At 38.4% G+C, this 23,073-nt stretch overlaps 1 protein-coding gene across 1 annotated transcript in view; it reads right to left on the bottom strand.

Annotated features, from left to right (window-relative positions):
- HS3ST5 (heparan sulfate-glucosamine 3-sulfotransferase 5) overlaps positions 1–23,073 on the bottom strand; it is a 239,225-nt gene that overhangs the window by 180,069 nt on the left and 36,083 nt on the right. The window lies entirely within an intron of this gene.

Raw genomic sequence — 23,073 nt, 5'->3', positions numbered from 1 at the left:
GTACTTTTGTTATATTTTACTACACATGGATAATGCTTCCCAAGATAATTAGACATAAATAAAAATAATATCCTTTGTAGTAAATATATGTTGCCTATTTAGGGAAGCCGAAATTCTAGCTTCTTTATTGCATGAGTTAAACAGATGTTAGCAGTAGTTAATGGAAAAAGAGAATGAAAGATCCACTTTCAAAACTGGAAATTAATCATGCAGATATTGTCCCAAAGGGTAGAGGAGGCATCATGTATGGAGAAATACAAAGTCAATTACAAAACAAGAGTGTAATACATATGTAAGCACAGAGCACACTGTAGAATGATAGGTTTTCATGGTAGAACTTACAGTTTGGTCACCCAAAAAACATTCCCAACTTTCTTGCTATGATTCACAAAATAGAGAACAAAAAATCAAATGTTCTTTCTGGTCTCCCTTACTGCTAAGAGTGATCATGTGACCCAGTTCTGGCCCATGAACTATAAGAAGTACACTGGGAAAGAACTCCAGGCAATCAATTTGCTTTATTGATAAACAGAAAAATTTCTGCTCCTCTGCTCTTTACCACACAGTTGCTAGCCTTGATTGAGGCTACAATACTTGGAGGTAGAACAGTCATCTTGTCACCATGATGTAAAACATAAGGAAAGTCCAGAGAAATGCAAAGATACTGGCCTTGTTACTGACAAGCAGCTGAACCAACACTGCTAACTTCTTCCTTTGAAATTGTACTTGTTTAAACCATTGGGTGTTCTGTTGCTTGCTAACACTCATTGTAAGTTGACAAAATGCTAAAAAAACATTGTTAAGCAGTCATGTAATCTGTAAGTTCTCATTCAGTGGAGTGAAGGGCAGGTTTTATTCTGAGTTTGTAACTTGCCTTCTTTGGACTTCTAGGAAAGTTGTGCGTGTGGGAAGTAATAGGTCACACTGCCGCTGCTGCTGCTAAGTTGCTTCAGTCGTGTCCGATTCTGCGCGGCCCCACAGACGTCAGCCCACCAGGCTCCCCCGTCCCTGGGATTCTCCAGGCAAGAACACTGGAGTTGGTTGCCATTTCCTTCTCCAATGCATGAAAGTGAAAAGTGAAATTAAAGTCACTCAGTCACGTCTGACTCTTAGCGACCCCATGGACTGCAGCCTACCAGGCTCCTCCGTCCATGGGATTTTCCAGGCAAGAGTACTGGAATGGGGTGCCATTGCCTTCTCTGAATAGGTTACAAGGCAATGCTAACTAGAACAGGTGCTCGGGGCTGGTGCACTGGGATGACCCAGAGGGATGGGATGGGGAGGAATGTGGGAGAGGGGTTCAGGATGGGGAACACATGTACACCCGTGGCAGATTCATGTCAATGTATGGCAAAACCACTACAATATTGTAAAGTAATTAGCCTCCAATTTAAATAAATAAATTTATTTTAAAAAGAAGAAAAAAAGAAAAGCCTAGCTCAGAGCTAAGACTAGAAGAAAAGGGTCAAGTATTATGGTCAAAGAAAGTATTCCATTTTTGCCTCAGTGCCAAAGTTATCACCTTATTTGAAATCTCAGTGGAAGATTTTGAAGTTCCACCATAAAGTTTATCCTTACTATCTTGCTAAGTCCTATGGATTCACCTGAAATACTGTCATATCCATTACTTCATTACTGTCTTCTTTCATCAACATTTTTACTCAATCATGGTTTGGTTTTCACTTTCTCTTTCCTAAAGTATTGCTGTAGGCTCTTTTAACAGATTTCTTTTTTTTTTTTTTAATTTCCATATGTACTATAGTTGCCTCAAGACTTAATTTTTTGAAATAATTTCATTGGATCTTGCTTCAGTTCAAAATACAAGAACTCTTTTTGGTATGTTAAATTAAGAATAAGGTCTTTAACTCGGTATTTAAGACTTCTTATAATGTAACACCTAGATTTCCTATCCTCCTTTCCTAATGCTTTGAGTAGTTTAGTGAGAGGATTTATCTTCACTCCAGAGGTATACCTGGACTAGTTAAAAATAATCTGTGTATCTCAACCTCTACCTACAATGTTAGGGATAAGCATACAAGCTTAATAGTTCAATGATCTCCATTCTGGGGTTTTCATTGCCTTATTATGCAAAAACAAATAAGACTTTTTCTTGCTGGACATTAGCATATGAACATATAGCATCTAGAACTACTAGCAATCATCTTGGGATCATCAGAGGAGAACTTGACAGAACTTCAGTCAACACCAAAAAAATAACTGGAAAAACAATGCATCTGAGCTCTGATCTTGGGGTATCACCCATGGACAGACCGCTGCTTGCAGGTAGAATACCCTGAAACTTTCAGTTATGTGTAAATTTATAGGTTCCAATTTTTTTTTTTTTTATTAAGCCAGTTTGGGTTGGTGTTTATCTTACTTGTAACCAAAATCTTTACTATTTATTTATATTTTTATTTTGTTCCTGCCATTTCATTCATTTCTCTCTCTTTCTTATCTATATTCTACCTCTTTTCATGATCCAGCCCTCTTTCCCATGAAATGTTGCCAGAGTTTTCTAATTCATAGTGAGAGAATCCTAATCTAAATCACTTTATTTTCCATTGTATATTTTGATAAGAGAGCTCATCAAAGTATATAATGCGATCATTTGATGAAGACTCTCAAATCTTTAGCTTAACATTTTCTTTTATTGCCAGACTTTTATTTCTAACTGAATATTTGACACCTCAACCTATATGTCTTGTAGGCTCCTCAAACTGAATTTTTTCATAACTGGATTCATAAAAACTTCCTCTCAAATGCACTTTTCCTCCAGTGTTTTCTATTTTTGTAAACAGCACCATAAGCCATCAATTAAGCCAAAAACCATGGCCTTCAACCTTTAAACAAGGAATCAGAGTAGATTTAATTCTTGTTTCCCCCCTAGTCTCTGATTATCATATCCTTTTGATTTTATTTCTTAATAATTTTTTCAAAATCTATCTGCTTTGTTTCCTTTTTCTATCTTTCTCTTTCCTTTTCAGGCTTCCCTGGTGGCTCAGCTGGGAAAGAATCCGCCTGCAGTGAGGGAGACCAGGGTTCATTCTCTGGGTTAGGAAGATCCCCTGGAGAAGGGAAAGCCTACCCACTCCAGTATTCTGGCCTAGAGAATTCCATGGACTATTCCATGGGGTTGCAAAGAGTCAGACACGACTAAGAATTTGGGACTTCCCTATAGCTCAAATGAGCTTCCCTGGTGGCTCAGATGGTAAAGCGTCTGCCTGCAGTGCGAGAGACCTAGGTTCAATCCCTGGGTGGGGAAGATCTCCTGGTGAAGGAAGTGGCAACCCACTCCAGTACTCCTGCCTGGAGAATCCCACGGATGGAGGAGCCTGGTAGGCTACAGTCCATGGGGTTGCAAAGAGTCGAGCACGACTGATCAACTTCACTTCACTTACAGCTCAAATGGTAGAGAATCTGCCTGCAATGCAGGAGACCTGTGTTTGATCCCTGGGTCAGGAAGATCTCCTGAAGAAAGAAATAACAACCCTTTCCTTTTCTCCTCTACCACCACCACCACCACCACCTCTAAGACCGCATCTATAGCCTGGAATAGGGCATGACTCTTTTTCTGTCTCTCATCTTCTATTTTTAAATTCTCCACTAAATTCTCCTCATGGTGTTTGGGTGATTTAAAAAAACAAAACAAAACAAAACATACACAGAACCAGTCATGTCAACCCCCCATTTAAAAGCCTTCAATGCCTTCTCACTTTTCTTAGGATAAAGAAAAAGGACTTATATCACTCAGTCCCTACTTCTTTATCCTCATCTCCCTAGAGGAAAGCAACCATTTTTGTTCATAATTATCCTCATTTTTAAAATACTCTCATTTAGCAGAGTGCCTAGCACATCCTCAGAACTCAATAAACAGTTGTTGAATGAATGTTCTTGCAATAACTCTTGTACCATGAACCACTTGTGTTATTTTTTTTCCTGTATATGTTATTATTTGAATTACTTATAAGTAAACTCAACGCAAAGAAATGCCTTATTTCTTTGTACTATACAGAAGAACAGAACATAACTTAGTAGGGGTCAGAGGCATTCAATTGTATTGATACTGATATTTCTTCTACTCTGATTCCCTCTTAAAAGGATAAGACTAAAAATGGACAAGGGGAAATATATTATTATCCTGTCAAAAATGGAAGTATAAACAAGAGGAACCTTGTTTCTGGATCCCAATTCTATACAATCTGTATAGATTAGTTACAAAGGAACTGTTTTTCTGCATGACACAGAAAACCTTCAGACAAGTAATGAATAATGTAAACAAACACTCAAACATGATGTTTTCTACTTTCACTGTTATGGTCTCAAATATTTTATATTTATCTTTAGAAATCTTTTACCTTTGAAAAATATAAGTGAAAACTTCAATAATTTTTTAACAGATAATTAACAGCTAAAGTCTTTTTTGAGCCAAGACTAGTTACTTTGGAAAATAGTTATCCCAAGTACAAATTAATTCCTAGGTATTGGATATTTACCTGAAAGGGACAAAAAAGAACTGCAGAGATTCTAAGGTAAGGATGAAATTTTAGCCTATGTTGTATCCTGATATTACCTAAATGAGAGATTTCTTAGAGTAATCTAAAATAAGATGGAGAAATATACCATGTTCATGGATCGGAAGAATCAATATGGTGAAAATTAGTATACTACCCAAAGCAATTTACAGATTCAATGCAATCCCTATCAAGCTACCAGCGATATTTTTCACAGAACTAGAACAAATAATTTCAAGATTTGTATGGAAATACAAAAAACCTTGAATAGCCAAAGCAATCTTGAGAAAGAAGAATGGAACTGGAGGAATCAACTTGCCTGACTTCAGGCTCTACTACAAAGCCACAGTCATCAAGACATTATGGTACTGGCACAAAGACAGACATATAGATCAATGAAACAAAATAGAAAGCCCAGAGATAAATCCACACACATATGGACACCTTATCTTTGAAAAAGGAGGCAAGAATATACAATGGAGTAAAGACAATCTCTTTAACAAGTGGTGCTGGGAAAACTGGTCAACCGCTTGTAAAAGAATGAAACTAGATCACTTTCTAACACCATTCACAAAAATAAACTCAAAATGGATTAAAGATCTAAATGTAAGACCAGAAACTATAAAACTCCTAGAGAAGAACATAGGCAAAACACTCTCCGACATAAATCACAGCAGGATCCTCTATGATCCACCTCCCAGAATTCTGGAAATAAAAGCAAAAATAAACAAATGGGATCTAATTAAAATTAAAAGCTTCTGCACAACAAAGGAAAATATAAGCAAGGTGAAAAGACAGCCTTCTGAATGGGAGAAAATAATAGCAAATGAAGCAACTGACAAACAACTAATCTCAAAAATACACAAGCAACTTATGCAACTCAATTCCAGAAAAATAAACGACCCAATCAAAAAATGGGCCAAAGAACTAAATAGACATTTCTCCAAAGAAGACATACGGATGGCTAACAAACACATGAAAAGATGCTCAACATCACTCATTATTAGAGAAATGCAAATCAAGACCACAATGAGGTACCACTTCACAGCAGTCAGAATGGCTACAATCCAAAAATCTGCAAGCAATAAATGCTGGAGAGGGTGTGGAGAAAAGGGAACCCTCCTACACTGTTGGTGGGAATGCAAACTAGTACAACCACTGTGGAGAACAGTGTGGAGATTCCTTTAAAAATTGCAAATAGAACTGCCTTATGTCCCAGCAATCCCACTGCTGGGCATACACACTGAGGAAACCAAAATTGAAAGAGACACATGTACCCCAATGTTCATCGCAGCACTGTTTATAATAGCCAGGACATGGAAACAACCTAGATGTCCATCAGCAGATGAATGGATAAGAAAGCTGTGGCACATATACACAATGGAGTATTACTCAACCATTAAAAAGAATACATTTTAATCAGTTCTGATGAGATGGATGAAACTGGAGCCAATTATACAGAGTGAAGTAAGCCAGAAAGAAAAACACCAATACAGTATACTAACACATATATATGGAATTTAGAAAGATGGCAATGATGACCCTGTATGCAAGACAGCAAAAAAGACACAGATGTGTATAGCAGACTTTTGGACTCAGAGGGAGAGGGAGAGGGTGGAATGATTTGGGAGAATGGCATTGAAACATGTATACTATCATGTAAGAATCGAATCGCCAGTCTATGTTGATGCAGGATACAGCATGCTTGGGGCTGGTGCACAGGGATGACCCGGAGAGATGTTATGGGGAGGGAGGTGGGAGGGGGGTTCATGTTTGGGAATGCATGTACACCCATGGTGGATTCATATCAATGTATGGCAAAACCAATACAGTAGTGTAAAGTAAAATAAAGTAAAAATAAAAATTAAAAATAAAATAAAATAAAAAAATAAAAATAAAATAAGAACATGTACTGGAGTCTAAAGGTAAAGAAACAGTGGGCTGTAAGTGTTTAAACAAGAGGACACAGGTACATGTTTCTCAAAGACTTCTGACTGTGTGGCTGTGGCCAGATAATGCTTTCTATGTTGAAAAATGGTAGACAGAAGTGAAAGGAACCAGAGGAGAAGAGGGCAGGAAATAAGAGTAGATAATGCAAATTTTGTTGCATGAATAGAATTCTTGAGCAAGCTTAAACTTCTGCTTCTTAAAAACTAGTTGAAATCTGCCTAAGGCATATTTATACAAGAGGTAATTGCCTTTGGGCTTCTAATAGGTTTATTGTTCAGTTATAAATATTTGCAAGTTTTCTCAGAGTATTGACTATGTTAGGGAGCCTAAACATTTTTTTTTTTTTAAGGGAAGGAAAAAGTCAAAAAAGAAACCCCCTTGCACAAATTGCATTTTAAGCATGACTACAAATAATTGTTTTCAAAATCAGAGAGCAGGCTATTTTACAATTTTTACCCAAGAAATTAAAAGATATTTTAAGAAACTAGCGATTCATGATTTAATATTCACCTGCTTTTCAAGGAAAATTCTACCAGGATAAAGTCATGATTTCTTTCCTCCGGTAACTTAAACTCCAAGGGATAGGATGAAGTGGCACTGTTTATTTTGCTTCTCTTTATATAAAAAAAAAGTAAGCAGAACTCATGAAGAAAGGACCTTACACTCTGCATCTTTATACATGCTTCTTTTCTGTGTAATGGAAAAAGTGATTTTAAAGTATATATTTCTCTGGCTAAACTTTTCTATTTTGTTAACTTCTGTTTCTAATGGCAACATGGGTTTAGTCCTTTTGTATGAAAATTGACATATGTTCCTTAATTATAGTACAAAACCTTTTGTATTTCTTTAAAAGTTGATTCCTTTGAGTATGAGATTGCCAATGGATGTCATAGCTATCTCTAATGCAAGTAATGACATTTTAGAAAACACATGGCGTCAAGAGTTTATGAGAGCGAAAAAAGAATATAGGTTTGCCTATTTATGTATATTTTATGTACATTTTTCTCTCAATATTGCATTGAAATATAAAAAGTTTTGTGAATCTACCTCAGGCTCAAAGATCTAGAGTACCATATAACAGTACCTACTTGTAAAGAGTAAAATTCTCACTTATAATTTTGAAAACTTCCTAAGGAAATGAGGGAAATAATACCATATGATGAGAATGAGAATTAAGTACAAGTTACTTATGACTTATGATTATCCCTAGATGACTGACCTTCTGTGATTATCTCAATAAAAGAGTGACAGGGAGTTTAGGAACTCCCAATATTCCACTAAGGGGAAATAATGTCATTACCAGGAGATAGGACTGGAAAAGGACTGAAGAACCTAAAACTGTATCGTAACAGGGAGAGAATGGGTAGAGAGAGCAGCAGTTAAAGTTTTGTTCTCTCTTTTTAAGAGGATCCATCTCCCACAAAATAATCTTTACACAGAACCCTAGGGTTCTGTGAAGCATGGATTGATCACCACTAGCTTTGAGAATACCCACTCCAGTGTTCTTGCTTGGAGAATCCCAGAGACAGGGGAGCCTGGTGGCTGCCATCTGTGGGGTCGCACAGAGTCGGACGCAACTGAAGCGACTTAGCAGCAGCAGCAGCAGCTTTGAGACTGAAGAAAAAATCTAGGAATCACAGGCTGCTGGTATAGATCAAGAACTTTTGTTCTCCTGGAAACTGGAAGTCACATCTTCAGAAGATTCCTCACACTTCCCTTTGGTCTACTTGGCACATCCCTCCCAAACACCCACATTTATTCATCAGCTCCCCCAGGGACTGCTAGGTCAGAAAGAGGCACTAGACAAAAAGGACAGCATCATTCTGGACACAGTAGTGGAGTGGTTCTCCATTTGGGAACTGATCATATCATTCAGGTGCTTCAGTTCCTTGAGATTCTGACCAGAATGAGATCTCCTGCTTGTGTCAAATTCTTACACTTGTAATACAGAGACTCCTACTCTAAGCAGCAGTAAATTCCATCAGGGCAGTGTGACCTTCATTATGGACCTCTATCTGGCCAGCTCCTTCTAATACACTGATCTTTCTTTACTCTGTGGTTCTGACATGGGCATTTCTGCAGGCTTTTAATTAAAAAAATCATTAAAACACCTGTTATTCATGAATTTCTATATTCTGTACACTATGGATACAATTCATACACAACTTGCATAAGGTAACAACCATGTGTAGGCATAGACACAGTTCAGTTATCTAATTAGGTAAATAAGTCTTTAGTGGAGACTTGTAATAGGCTGAAGAAACTATGTGGTTGTATATAGTTCTGCTCATAAATCATAGAATATATTCAAGTGTTTTAAAATCTTCAATGTGTATTCTTTACTCTCAACTACTTTAAACTGTGTTTATTTGTTTTTGAGTAATGAGAGTTGAAGAAACTATGCCTTCAATATTCTGCCCATCTAGAATGTCTGGCTTACAGTGGATGCTTAATGCATGATGATCACTACACACAAAATTTTGCATCAGTGCAAAACAGAAAAATGTTTCTAGCCTTTATCTACTATCGTTTTCATTTATTTCTGGCAGCGGCAAGACAGAAGATTTGCATTACTTCTGAGCATAGGCATGATGCATTTAGATATGCTTTTCTGTCCCAGCACAAGATAAAATATGTGCCATATGACAATTGGTACCGCAATTTTATGCTGAATTGAAATATTTTAGACTTTGATGAGTTCAACAGATATACACACACAGAAAAGATAGATGTCAAAAGAACAGGAAAATGTTTATCGCTATCTTCAACACTGCAAACTGGGCCCATGTTTTATCAGTGTTGTTTTCTCAGAATGTTTCCCAGGAAGTGAGCTACACCTACTCTTATATGTATGATGAGTTTAAAAATGGGTCTACATATGCTAAAGTGATTGAAGGTATCTTTTTGACTTATACGAAATGAAAGTTACTCTTCACAACAATCAAAGACTAACTTATTTTTGATAGAAGCCAATGAAGCCAACAGTACCAAGAAATGTAGGAAATTCATGTGTTAATCCAGCATGGTGGGGTTTTGCCCTCATGCCCATCATGCATTGGAGAAGGAAATGGCAACCCACTCCAGTGTTCTTGCCTGGAGAATCCCAGGGATGGGAAGCCTGGTGGGCTGCCGTCTATGGGGTTGCACAGAGTTGGACACAACTGAAGTGACTTAGCAGCAGCAGCAGCAACCATTTGATAGAAAAATTTGAGAAGCATGATTTCTTCTGCTTGTTTTGTTACTGAGCCCAAGCTCACTCTGCTCACTGCATCACAGGCCAATAAACTGGGAAATGAATTGCTGGGGCAAAGAATAAAGACTTTAATCAGCTGGCAGACCGAGAAGATAGCTGACTAGCATCTCAAAAACCCGTCTCCCAGAAATAGACACAAGGACATAGAGAACAAATGTATAGACACCAGTGGAGCAAAGATGGGTAGTAGGATGAATTGGGAGATTGGGATTGACATATATACACTATTGATAATATATATAAAATAGACAACTAATGAGAACCTCCTGTATAGCTCAGAAAATCCCATTCAATGCTCTGTGGAGACCTAAATGGGAAGGAAATCAAAAAAAGAAGGGATATATGTATAAATATAGCTGATTCACTTTGCTGTACAGCAGAAACTAACACAACTTTGTAAAGCAACTATGTGCTGTGCTAAAGTCCCTTAAGTCACGTCAGACTTTCTGCAACACTATGGACTGTAAACGCCAGGCTCCTCTGTCCATGGGATTCTCCCTCTAAGAATACTGGAGTGGGTTGCCATGCCCTCCTCCAGATGGTCTTCCCAACCCAGGGATCGAACCCATATCTCTTACCTCTTTTGCACTGGCAGGTGGAGCTTTACCATTAGTGCCATCTGTAAAGCAACTATAATCAAATAAAGATTAATTTAAAAAATCATCCTTCAGTCTGAATTCAGGCTCCTTTTAAACACAAAGGAAGGGGAGAGAGAGGAGAGGGCCCTGCTGTGATGACAACAAATGGCTGAGCAGGACTGCTAATGCCCTGTGTGCAGTGCTCAGTCAGGTCCAACTCTTTGCAACCCCATGGACTGTAGGTCCTCTCTCCGTGGGATTTCCCAGGCAAGAATACTGGAGTGGGCAGCAGTTTCCTTCTCCAGGGGATCTTGCTGACCCAGAGATCGAACCTGCATCTCCTGTCTCCAGCATCTCTCACACTGGCAGGCAGGTTCTTTACCACTGAGTCCCTGGGAAGGCCGGGACTGCTAATGGTTGCTCAGTAACCTTGCAACCTTGCTAACAGTCATTAGCTTGGTGCACGGACACCCCTCCCTTACCCCCTGATGCCAAGCAATAGGTGAGCAGGCAATGCTAACAGTTGCTCTAACCTTGTTCACAGTCACTTGCTTGGGGGGAGGGGCCTATTACGATGCTGACCAATGGCTGAGCTGGATTGCTAACGTCGCTAGTAGACAGTTGCTCGCTTGGGGGAGGGGCCTGGTCACTTGCTAACAGCTGTGTGCCTGTCATGCTCCCGTTATGATTTTATCAGGGGAAAGTTCAAATGAGTCAAGACTAACAAAAGATAGTACTACATTGTTATGGAAATTGCTCTGGATTGGGGCTAGGTAATGTGATTTCTAATCCAGGTTCTAAAAGGTCTGAGGTATTATGTTTCATTTCTTTCTGACAGGTTTTTGTCTGTCCAAATGAAAAGAACTGGACTGAAGGAACTGTTTGAAAACCTTGGCTGCACTTTAGAGTATGCAGGGTTTAAGAAAATAGCCATCCCCAGGTTCTTTCTGTTAGCAAAGATGTTGGTTCAATTGGTCTGGGGAAGATGGAGCCTCAGGAGATCTCCAGGTGATTGTAATACTCAACCTGAACTGAGAATCAATGACAGCATGTCCTCTGAACACTTAGACTGCCTAAAAGTCTATGATTCCAAAATTTCTGGGAAAAGTTCCTCTCTCTCTCCCTCTCCCTCCTCCCCGCCACCCACATACCACCACTCCCATCCCCACCCCCCGCCCCCCCCCAACACACACAGCCAAAGTTTGTCCATTAATCTGGACTCCCATTTCTGGTTACTAGAGAGGTTTACTAACAAATGAAAACTGTTGTATCCTGCAGGCAAGTCAGATGAAGTATTAATTAACATGAAAGGCAGGTAGAAGGAAGGGAAGCAGCGAAACCAAATGTAAGTGCTATCAGCATAGAAGCTAAGAGCAACAGTGTATTGCTCATCAACATTTAATAAAAGTGTTGCTAAGGTGCTTCTTTACATACAGAATTTTAGAATTATAAGTTTTAAACAATTCCTCTACTTTCAACATATCTTAACTTTAAAACGGTAATTCTGATAGTGGGAACACCATAGAAATGTTGAGAGTTTGTCTAATGAAAGGAGACAAATCTTTTTCAGTGAAGATGTTTGATGATTATTTATTGAATGAGTGAAATTCTCCCACATCCTAAATATAGACCTATGTTTATCTGATGACTGGAAAAGAACTTTCCTAGTAAAATGTTAATGGGTTTTGCTTTGCTAAAGGAAGATTCAGACTATCTCTGAACTTGATCTTAAAATTGAAACTGAAATAGGGTTTCCTTAGGAGAAAGGGATATAGCTTAAGTTATAAGCATAAGGTTAGACCTCCATCGCCATTCTGTTCAGGCCACACTTAAGAGGCTGAAGTCATGGTCTGAAAATAGGAGTTGAGAACTGTGGCCCTATTTTGCCACTTATATTTAGGCCTGGCCTCTCTGCAGTTGGTGGGACTCCTTCTAGTCCTCGAGATATGACAGCAGAGACAGAGTGCTAATGGCTGTATCCAAAAGGCTGTCCAATTCATAGATCCTTCTTTCTGCTTGAAGGGACTTACTTCCAGAAAAAGGGAAACCCATAGTCACTAAAATTTCTTAATGTTAAATAGATAACATTCATTCACTTGTTCATCTAATAAAGATTTATAGTATGCCTTCTTTGTTTTAAGCCATGGGGGTATAAAGATTCTTAGGTAATTTGCAAGGACACAGTTTACTCACTGACTTCAGCTTAAACTGTTTTAATTCAGTTCTCATGTTATTGCTTGACTCTCCAATTTATTTTTAATCTCCATCTGAAAATATCTTAATAAAAGGAAATGACTCAAAGTATTTTAGTATTAGAAGCAAGAATGTCAAGTGTGTGTATATGTGCGTGTGTGTGTGTGTGTGTGTTGAGGGAGGGAGAGCAGAAAGGAGATATTTGGTGGATATCCACTGGTGCTGGAAAATATTATTTGAAATGACTGAAATGATCTTTCGACACTAAACATAAGACCAATGTTGCTGTTCTGATTTAAATCCTTCATGAAAAACTGGAGTAGATGAGCAAATATATTTTTGTAATTTAATGTGTAAAAATGCCCACCATGTAATCTGGACTCTCTTCGCTATGTAATTATAGTCATTTTCTAAAGTGTCTTGTATGAAAACACAGAGCCATAACTGCAGTTTTTAGTAATATCTTGTAAAAACAGCATCTCAGAGCTTAAAATCCAGTATGTTGTTCTCTACCTAAACTGTTTGCTATTTGGAGATGAGTACCCATCACACAAGTTATGAAAGTCAAAGGAGCTCTGGGTTCTTTGAGAGCATAATCCAAGTGCCAGCACTGGGACCTGCCATGTTGCCAGAGGAACAAGGAAGCACAAGGGCATTTGCCCAAAGTGGTTTTGGTATCAAGGAGTTACACAATCAAAGCAATGAATCACCAAAGAAAAGGCATGCAATAAGCAGAACAGGATTTAAACAGAGAAAAGAAATCACAGGGTGATTCACAGCATTTAAAAGAAACCTTTTTCAGTTTTTTAAGCTATGCCTATATCCGGTTTTTTACTTTTTAGACTACAAAGAAAATATCTTATCTCCCTATTCTTGTCAAGACCCTTATCTGCAGTTTCGACGGACAATAATTGCTTTCTAAAAACCACCCTTTTTGATAAATCTTGCTTAGACAGTTTAGTGCAGAGAAGTCAAAACTTTCTTTTAGGCACTTACAAGCTTAATCAGGTAAAAAAGAGATAAAGACTATTGTTTCCTTTTTAAAAAATTTTTTTCCATTTTCTGCTTCTATTTTTTCTTGTACTACTTCTGAAGCAACATTCTCTCTTTCATTTACTACTATTATGTATTCTTTTATAACCACCCTTTTTTTTTTTTTTTTTTTTAGCAGATAAACACTGATAAACTCAACTTTCCTGTTCAACATTTCTATCATGAAGGATCTTGGGCTCTTATCAGATAAAGTTATAATGTGAAAATTTATCCACCTGGTAATAAGATCTCAGATAATGTCCCTTTACTATATTGATTCCAGGAAAAAACACACACACACACACACACACACACACCTTTGTTGCCAGACTTTGGTGTACAGTGATAGCTCTTCATAAGAGATTTTGAAAAGGCATGTTGAAATATCTCTAACCAAACTAGGCTAGAGAGCTTGTATGGAAATGTGTAATAGAAAATCATTACCATAAGGAATGGAGTTGGTGCACTGGGGTATGAAAAGATCTGAGAAATGTAAACTAAAATATGAGCTTTTCAGAAAGATATATAATATATGTAATGCCTACACTGTTTAACTTAAATCTCCTTTCTCTCAAGATTGTAAGATCTATGGGGCAGGCGTCATATCCTCAGCACCAAGTTCAATATATAGTCTCTAACTTCATTGTCTAATATGGTAGCTACTAGTGACCTGTGGCTTTTTAGCTTCTAAAAAGTAGCTACCAGAAAAAAAATTAAATCCATCTATGACTCACAAGATATTTCTATTAAGCAGCACTTGTCTAAAGAATTCAACATTATGTGTTAAGTAAAAAGTGAATGAACGGATGAATGAGTGAAAAGTGCTTGCATCTCGAGCTGACACTACCAGAAGGAACCATACTTAACTTTTAATAGGATGATACTCAAGAATAATAGACCAACGACTACAGTAGACTCTATCTGTGTTCCCAACTCTTTACCTCTTCCCATATCCATGCTTATTGTCATATGCCTTGTAGTTTGCCCTAATAAGAAGGGGTAATCTCTTTCCTTGCTCCTTTTCTTTGGGTTTGTTCATGGGACTTTTGGGCCATGAAACATTAAGGAGCCCGATTTGACCAAAGGCCTGAACAATGCTTGCCGTATTGAGTTTGCTCTCCAGCACTTCTGCTACTGTCATGAGAACATGGGCAGAAAGCAGGAGGATGGCAGACATGCAGAACTAAGCTGCCCCTGTGGGCTTAGCCTGATCCCCAGCTGATCCCCAGTCACATGAGTAAACAGCTGAGATAATCATATACCCAACCCAGCGCAGCCTAAATTAGTCAGTCCCAAATGACCCACAAATCATGAGCCAGACACATGCTTCTTATTACATGCTGCTGAGAATTTGTGCTTGTTTGTTATCCAGCCTCTTCTGAGATATCTAACTGATACAAAAGTGTAGCTTTCAGAGCTGGGCTTTCATTTTTTACTGAGAGAATTCATATTAGGAACCATGCAGGCACACTTGAAAATACTTCTCTTATTAACTTCTTAGACAAAATGTTTTTGCTACAATGACATGTATGAGAACTAGGGCAGAGAGATTCTAGCAGAAGCTGGACAAAGTTATAGAAGTGTCACTCATTGATTATCATGGGGAGTTCTAAGGCAAGCAGCAGCAGGGATGCTAAACTTAAAAGGAATGGAGTAGCACAGCATGGTTCTTAGTTTTCCAAGCAAGTGCTGGATGTGTTAAAAAGGTCCTTCTTATGAAGGTCTCCAGTTTGTTATTGCTGGGGAAAAGCTGTTACCATATACATACTCCCAGCCTTGTCTTATCCCTCTGCTTGGTGAAGATGGTACTGGCTTTGCCCACTCGAGCCATCCCCTGATCTACCCTCAGCATGTTCCCGTGAGGTTTCTCCTGCTGTCTTGTGGTGGATTCTTTGGGCTCTTGTGATGCTGAATAAGAATGTTGAGAATGAAAGAGAACTGGGGATTGTGGGCAGAAAGGTGAGAGGGTAGGATTAGGAGAATAGTGTCTTTGTTAAAAGACAGAAAAGTTACAGAAGGTCAGGGATGACAATGTTTTGTGAAGGACTTTTAAATAAGAAGACTCAGAGAAAGTGAGGGTATATCATGGATAGAAAAGGAAAGGAGATGTTAACAAACATTCCTAGCAGTTTAGTTAAGTTCTCCTCACATGATTTTAAAAATGTAGATAGAAAATAATTACATTTTTTTTTTTTATAAAACCATCTCTCTGAGACCAGCTTCTGTGGGTCCCAGCTTCTGCCAGTGACGATCTTGTACAAAAAGTTTAATATGAAATAAAGTCATAATGTGGTGAAGAGAATAGATGAAAGCATAGGACCTATGGAGATATTCACTTCCCATATCACTTACTAGCTGCATATCTGGACAGTTACTGAGCCATTCCGAGGCTCACTGACTTGATTTATACCATGGAGAAAACTACATATGTCATAGGTTTTTCCCAGGCTTAAGTAAGACAGTGAATATCAGAATGTCTAGCACACCACTTAGACATTTACAAACATTAGTTGAAATGTTGTTGCTAAGTCACTTCAGTCGTGTCCAACTCTGTGTGACCCCATAGATGGCTCCCCTGTCCACCAGGCTCCCCTGTCCATGAGATTCTCCAGGAAAGAACAGTGGATGGAGTGGGTTGCCATTTCCTTCTCCAATGCATCAAAGCAAAAAGTGAAAGTGAGGTCACTCAGTCATGTCCGACTTAGCGACCCCATGGACTGCAGCCTACCAGGCTCCTCCATCCATTGGATTTTCCAGGCAAGAGTACTGGAGTGGGTTGCCATTGCCTTCTCCGAGTTGAAATGTTGGGGCACAATATTTTTTTTACAAAATTCAAAGTTTGGTCTGTAGTCACTATAAAAGTTGACCTATATCCCCAAGCTATGCTCCACAGTTAGCAGCAGCTAAATGCTCAAGTGATTACTAATTGAAAAAGAGCTGTTTTTGTTACAGGTTCCTTTTATGGAAGGTGAAAGAAGCTATGCTCCTTAACAGGCATGATCAATAAGGAACTTCCCAAAGTGGCGTGAACTCACATGCTGGGAAACTCAACAAAGTGATCATTATGGAGACATCTTTTAAATTAAATATTTGAAAGAGCAATTTACATGCCATTCCATCACTATCCTAAGTTACTTTGAGAGAAGGAAATAGAGGTATACTCATGATCAAAATAACATCCTATTATTTTCAGTAGTGAAATCTGGAAACATAGATTGTTTACTACATGGGAATCAACTGTGGTCTGATAGAATTCTAGTTCTTTACTAGCGATGTAACCAGTGAATCACTAGGTGGCATCTAGGTTTTAGAGTCTATTCAGAATAGAAAAGCTATATAGAGGCGTATAGAAAAGGCATTGGCAATCTATGTTTTGAAATTACAATACAAAATTGCTAGCTGATGCTTGTAAGCAGCAACTTGCCCAACGGCTGCAAGGAATGAACATTAGAATAAAATTAGATTCAGAAGATATATATACTTTTCTGGAGACTGGAAAACACCAAAATAGCATCATGCTTCTGAATTTACAAAATGAGGGTTTAGGTCGAACCCACAGCTTTGAGACAGGGGTGAATTAGAAAAAAACACCTGGTTCTTCTCATGTAGATGTAAATAAGGCTCAACATGAAATGGCAAGTCAAGACCATCATCAACAATAATGTCTTGGTATGCAGCCTGCCTGCCAGCACAGTGTTACCTTGGAGCCCCACAGGTGAGACAAATAGATGATACCAGGGTAACTGAGCAGATGTGGTTTGGGGAGCTGTTGGTGGGGATAGCTACAGACTGTGAGGACAGATACAGTCTTGCAAGGACACTGAAGCACAATTTCAAAGTACACCACGGAGAGTAATAGACTGCTGGGAAGCAACACCTGATAGACTGCTCTGACAAATAGCAATCAGGGAGCAAAGAGTAGAATCTTAGGCTCTGCCCACATCACTAGAAGCCCACATCATAGACAGACAAGATAATCACTATACACACACAGCTGTCCAAACCAGGTTAGCTACAGTAGGGCCAAATCTGGAAAATACTACGTGCGTTTACTCATATTAAGGTAGGAGTTTGCAGAAAGGACCCAGCAAAGATATTTCAGTCAAATCTCATGACCTCCTAGAAGATGCAGCTTACATGATGACAAATCACATATCCTCAGGCTCTATATGCAGGCAAACAGAATAGGATTATTACAAACTGACCTAGCCTGGGAATCCTCAGTGGCTATAACCAGTGTACAGCATGATACATGTGCTGTGTTATATCCTCTGTTAATAAAATATCTTTATATAACTTGAGAAAGAGGACTTTTCCAGCATCTGATTATTTTCATGATTACTGGCAAAGAGAAACACGTCACAGAACAATATTCCATGAACTAAATTACCTGGTTGTGGGGGAGGGGGAGGTGGAATTACTAAAAACGTGCAGGCAGGGCTGAGTCACACAAGGTTTGAATTTGTCAGGTTATCATCTCTGCTTAAGTCACAGTGTTTCTGTGGGGGTGAAAGTGATAGATACAGATGGTGTTTGTAAACCATCAAGCTCTCTGTATACACATACTGCAAACCTTAAAGTACAGTCAAGAGAATTTCAACCACAGTGTTCCAAGCAGACCTATTACAGTTTGCTCTTCTACTCATCTCAGCTTTAAGAGACAATAATATAGTTTGTCTGCTAGTCTGTTAAGCTAAGGCCAGTAAAAAGCTTGCATGATAGTTAAAGCACTGTTTTTATAGCAGTGCTTCTACTAAGAGAAAAAAGGAACCAACTCTTATCCTCTTGTTGTCTTAATAGTCCTAAGCAAGTCACCTTCCCACTAAAAATCAAGTTTTATATGGCTAGTTTGTTTGGACTTTACACAACTTCTGAATGTAAGGCTGGGGACTCTTAACCAATTTGTAGTTACTGAAAAGGACCTAGGTTGTGTTCTGTTCTACTTGTGTAGCAGCAGCATCTTCAAAGAGAGAAGATTTCTTTTTTAGCCTGTTATCCTATCTATACAGAACCCTCTTCCCCCAAAAAACACCCTCCCAAACCAACAATTTGAATTAAGAAGTAAAAGCTAATCTATCACAACCTGGTTTCATTTATTGTGGTAATGGGAGTAAGAACAATAATAGTAGTTTAAACAAAAAACTCTTCTAATTTTCTTTTCAAGCAGAGTTCTTAACAGAAATAAAGTCATTTTCATCCATCTCTTTCTTTTTTTCCTTAGCCTTCATCCTGGAATTGGTAATTCACTCAACTGTGGGTTATTGTTTCTCATCTTTCCAAGTACCTTTCTTGGGGAACTCTCTACATTTGGTGGTCTTGTTGCAACACAGTAGTTCTAAAGCTTTAATGAATTTAACACAAAGGACCATGAGGAGAGGGCTCTAATTTTCTAGCAGTGTCAGTTTGAATTGGGGGTACCACCAGTTGGGCAATAAGAGTTAACCCAAAGGCCACTGATACGTTAAGCTGTTTTCTACTTGTTCTGTAGTGATGAAAACAAGAAAACTCTGTATCTTCGCGAGAAATGAGAGTGATAACCCAAGAATGAGAGATGAACTTAAGAAAAGTGGAAAATAAATTGAGGTCTGAGTCTTATCAAAGAAACAAGGGTGACCGACAAATGTGATTTTTCAAGAAAGCACTGGGCTTCTATAGGTTGTAATCGACAAATTTGTTGACTCCAAAATATCAGGACATGTTTTATAAAGAAGTTGCTGACTCATGTTTAAAAGTTTGATAGTTAAAATTAATTTAAGAAACTTCTTGGGGTGAAGCATTTTGTTTTCTAGTCCGAATTCAATTTCCCCAGTGCCCTTGAAAATGGATATACTTTATACTGGCATTTCTATCCTTTATTTCATATTACATTTTTTCCTGTTATGTATACTGGACAGATCAGTCTTGGTGAGCATAAACAACATTGAGCAGAATTGTTCAGTCACTAAGTCGTGTCTTACTCTTTGCAGCTCCATGGACTGCAGCACTACAGACTTCCCTGTCCTTCACTATCTCCTGGAGTTTGAGCAGAGTTAGAAACTTTACTTTTTATTATTTTTTTGAAGTCAAAAGAAAATTATTTTAATAACTGAATTTAAAAGCCTAAACTTGTTTTTTTCATTAAACAATAATATATGAAATATAAACTATGGTCTCCAGCAATTATATATTCATATATATGTAGACGGTGATCCTTCTTGGAACTACAGTGAATAGTTGAAGATGAAAGAGCAATTAGCATTTGACTAGAATACAATATTTGTGAAGATTGCTATAAAAACTATGCATCTCTAAATAAGAAGCAAGCACTAACAGTTTACTCCAGAAAGTTCTGTTAGGTCTTCAAGATTCACCCAGGAAACAATTCAGATACTTACCAGACAGTCTGAGGAAAATCATACAAGTTCTCTTCTTTTACAAAGCAAATGTCTAAAATCTATGATTCAGACAACTGAATAATTCTCAAAAGAGAGGCAAATTTGTAGGTGAATAAAAGTATCAATAATTAAAATAAAGCTTATAAAGACAGTGCTCACCTTCCACAGTTTCAACATGTATGAATTTCAGTACTGTGCAAAGTAAACACTGTCTGTAATATACTATCGGCTATTCAGTCCCAATGCAGAGTTTTCAGGCTGAAGGTATTGTTTATTCAATTATGTATCTATGCTGATTTGTTTTTATTTTTTTTTCTTGTGTATATATGCTATCTGAGAAGAACATCTGTGACAGAACATTTGTGATACAAACTTTTGGTGGTCCCTGATGATGACAAGGTTGCTACCTAGCTTTTTAGAGTCTGGTCAAGGCTTGACCATTTAACCAATGAAATAGGTGAAATAATTTTCCTGTGATTTCCTTTCCTTTCTCCCTTCTTAAGAAACGTATCACATAACAAAGAAATCAACTTCTAGAAATTCATTGCCTTGTGTCTAAACTCTTTATAAACATTCTTTTAGTGCAAACATGCTAACAAATAATTAGCTTTTTAGACCCTGGGGAACCTCTTACATGTTTTCTTCTATCAACTATCTATTACTTGTACTTTCATTGTATCAACAAATGTCTTTTACTTTTTTTAATCATGCATTCAAAGTTACATGAATAATTTGAGTGGCAAATGAGATACGGAGCAGACATCCTTGGCATTCTTTAGCTACATACCTCCAAGCTCCTTTCTGGTGGTGGTGGGGGTTATGCCCCTTTTTAGAACTGAAGGATTCATTTCTCCAGTTCACGGCTGCATCCCTCTCCAGGCATCATGCTTGGCTGGAGGAGACTGCCTTACTCACCGGGTGCCTTCTCCCCAGTGGCAGTCTATATCCAATGATTAGTCAACATGGGATACAAAGGCAGGGATTCTTGCCACAACTTAAGACAATTCTGAGGCCCCATTAAGGTTATAAGCTCCCTTGATAACCTGGGGTCTCTGCTGTAAAAGCTCACAGGTGACTTTCTCCCTCTGTCCAATCTTGCTTCCCTCAGTTCCTTATAGCTACTATTCCCAAACACTTCCCCAAATTTTATTTACACAAATTTCCCTTGGAATGTGTTTCCAGGGAAGTCAGAGGAGAATGCGGCATCAAATAAAAACCAAAGATAACTAATATAAAAATAGATCAATATGAATCTGAAGTATTTCCAGTATTAAAGTGTTAGTTGCTCAGCTGTGTCCGAATCTTCATGACCCCATGGACTATAGCCAGCCAGGCTTCTCTGTCCATGGAATTCTCCAGGCAGGAGTGGTTTGCCATTCCCTTCTCCAGGGGCTCTTCCTGACCAGGGATTGAACCCAGGTCTCCAGCAGTGCAGGCAGATTCTTTACCAACTGTCACTAGAAGGTCAAAGCATTTCTTATCGTTACCTATTTTTGTTTATCCTTACTGATTCTTATCACTAAATTTTAAGTGAGGAAATATTATATAATACCAGCTTCCACAAAAATTTATGATTCAAATATTACTTATTGTCAGGCTGAATTTTAGGAAATGTTTTGAATTCCTCAAATGTTTCTCAACAAACATTTATTTTAAGGATAAACTTTTTATAGACCAAACACATCATTATGATGAAATGGGATGGAAGTAGAATGAATACAAATAAATACGATGTTAAGAGTTTAATCCTTTCAGAGCTAACAGTAAAATCTTACATATTTTCCAATTTTACATTTCATTGACTAGAATACGAAGGAGATAAAATTCAGCAGAGAAAGAGTAGAATTCGCCAAGTACATGACCATGAGAAAAATATTGCTAACTTATGCATGAAGGGACATTTTATCTTCTCTTGTGTTGAAGTTTGGCTTTTTGTTACTTTAAAGTTAATTTTCAAAGTATAGGATATAACTTCAGTCCAGGTAAGCAAGCGGATTACCGGAAGGACAATGATATTACTGTTGCTTAGTGTCTACATTATTGGATCTCACCTGCAGATCCACTCTGTTAAGAACTTCATTTGCTTAGTCATGACCTTAAAGTTGACTGTTTGAAAATATTAGAAAAGTAGACATCTTCCTCAAGTGTTTTGAGTGAGTAAATGGAGCAGGGAATGGAAAGAACGTCTATGAAAGGACTTACTAATAGCAAAATATCAGGAGCACGAGAAAGGGGCGTGTGAAATGAATCTGCAGCAATAAGACTCGTGTTCCAAGAAATGCCTTTCTGTTTCCACTCAGTTAGCACTGGGGAGGCCCTATGGCAGTAGGGATATGTCTAAAAAGTATAAATCATAGGTAATTTTGCCACTGCAGTAGCATTAATGTGGGAGAGTGGTTTTAAAACTGCCTTTCAGGAGCGAAACACTCTCTTCAAATAAAATCTTACAGAGAAGCCCAATATGTAAAACAGAAGAAAGAGGACTAGTCTGAAGTCAAGGTCAGCACTGTGAGGCAAAGGCCCTCACACTCCAGAGACACAGCTAGAGAACTCCTGGGACTCCAGGGAGCAGAGGGTAAAGATCAACTGGAGTATTGACAAGCTCTCAACTGTGAGCACTTGGGTGTTTAAAATTCTTGTTGCTTTCCAGAACTTATTTTTATTTTATTTTTCCACTTCCCCTTCCTGTCTGGTACCCCAGAATGCACAGCAAGTATTATGGATAGACTTGAAACCATTCTTAACTCTGAGAGTGGCCCCCGATTGACTTAAGTCAGTCAGCATATCCAATCTCCAAGCCACACTAATAGAATTAATAGATGTATTCAGGGTTGAATACATGATCCATCTAAGGTAACGAGAGCTGCAAGAATCTGTTCCAAGTTGGTCTTTCTTTTTCTATGTTAAGAGCAAAGTGGCGGGGGGGTGGGGGGCTGTGTTGTGGTGGGGAGGGTTCTCAGGTGGCACTAGTGGTAAAGAACCTGCCTCCTAAAGCGGGAGACATAAAAGACTCGGGTTCGATCCCTGGGTCAGGAAGATTGATCCCCTGGAGAAGGGCATGGCAACCCACTCCAGTATTCTTACCTAGGGAATCATATACACAGAGGGGCCCCATGGGTGGGCTGGAGTCCACAGGGTCGCAGAGACTCGGGCACAACTTAAGCAACTCAGCACACACACAC

Source organism: Capra hircus, chromosome 9, assembly GCF_001704415.2.
Source record: "Capra hircus breed San Clemente chromosome 9, ASM170441v1, whole genome shotgun sequence".
NCBI classification, from domain to species: Eukaryota; Metazoa; Chordata; class Mammalia; order Artiodactyla; family Bovidae; genus Capra; species Capra hircus.
Note: the sequence above shows the minus strand (reverse complement) of the source record. Positions and strands in the feature narration are given on the sequence as shown.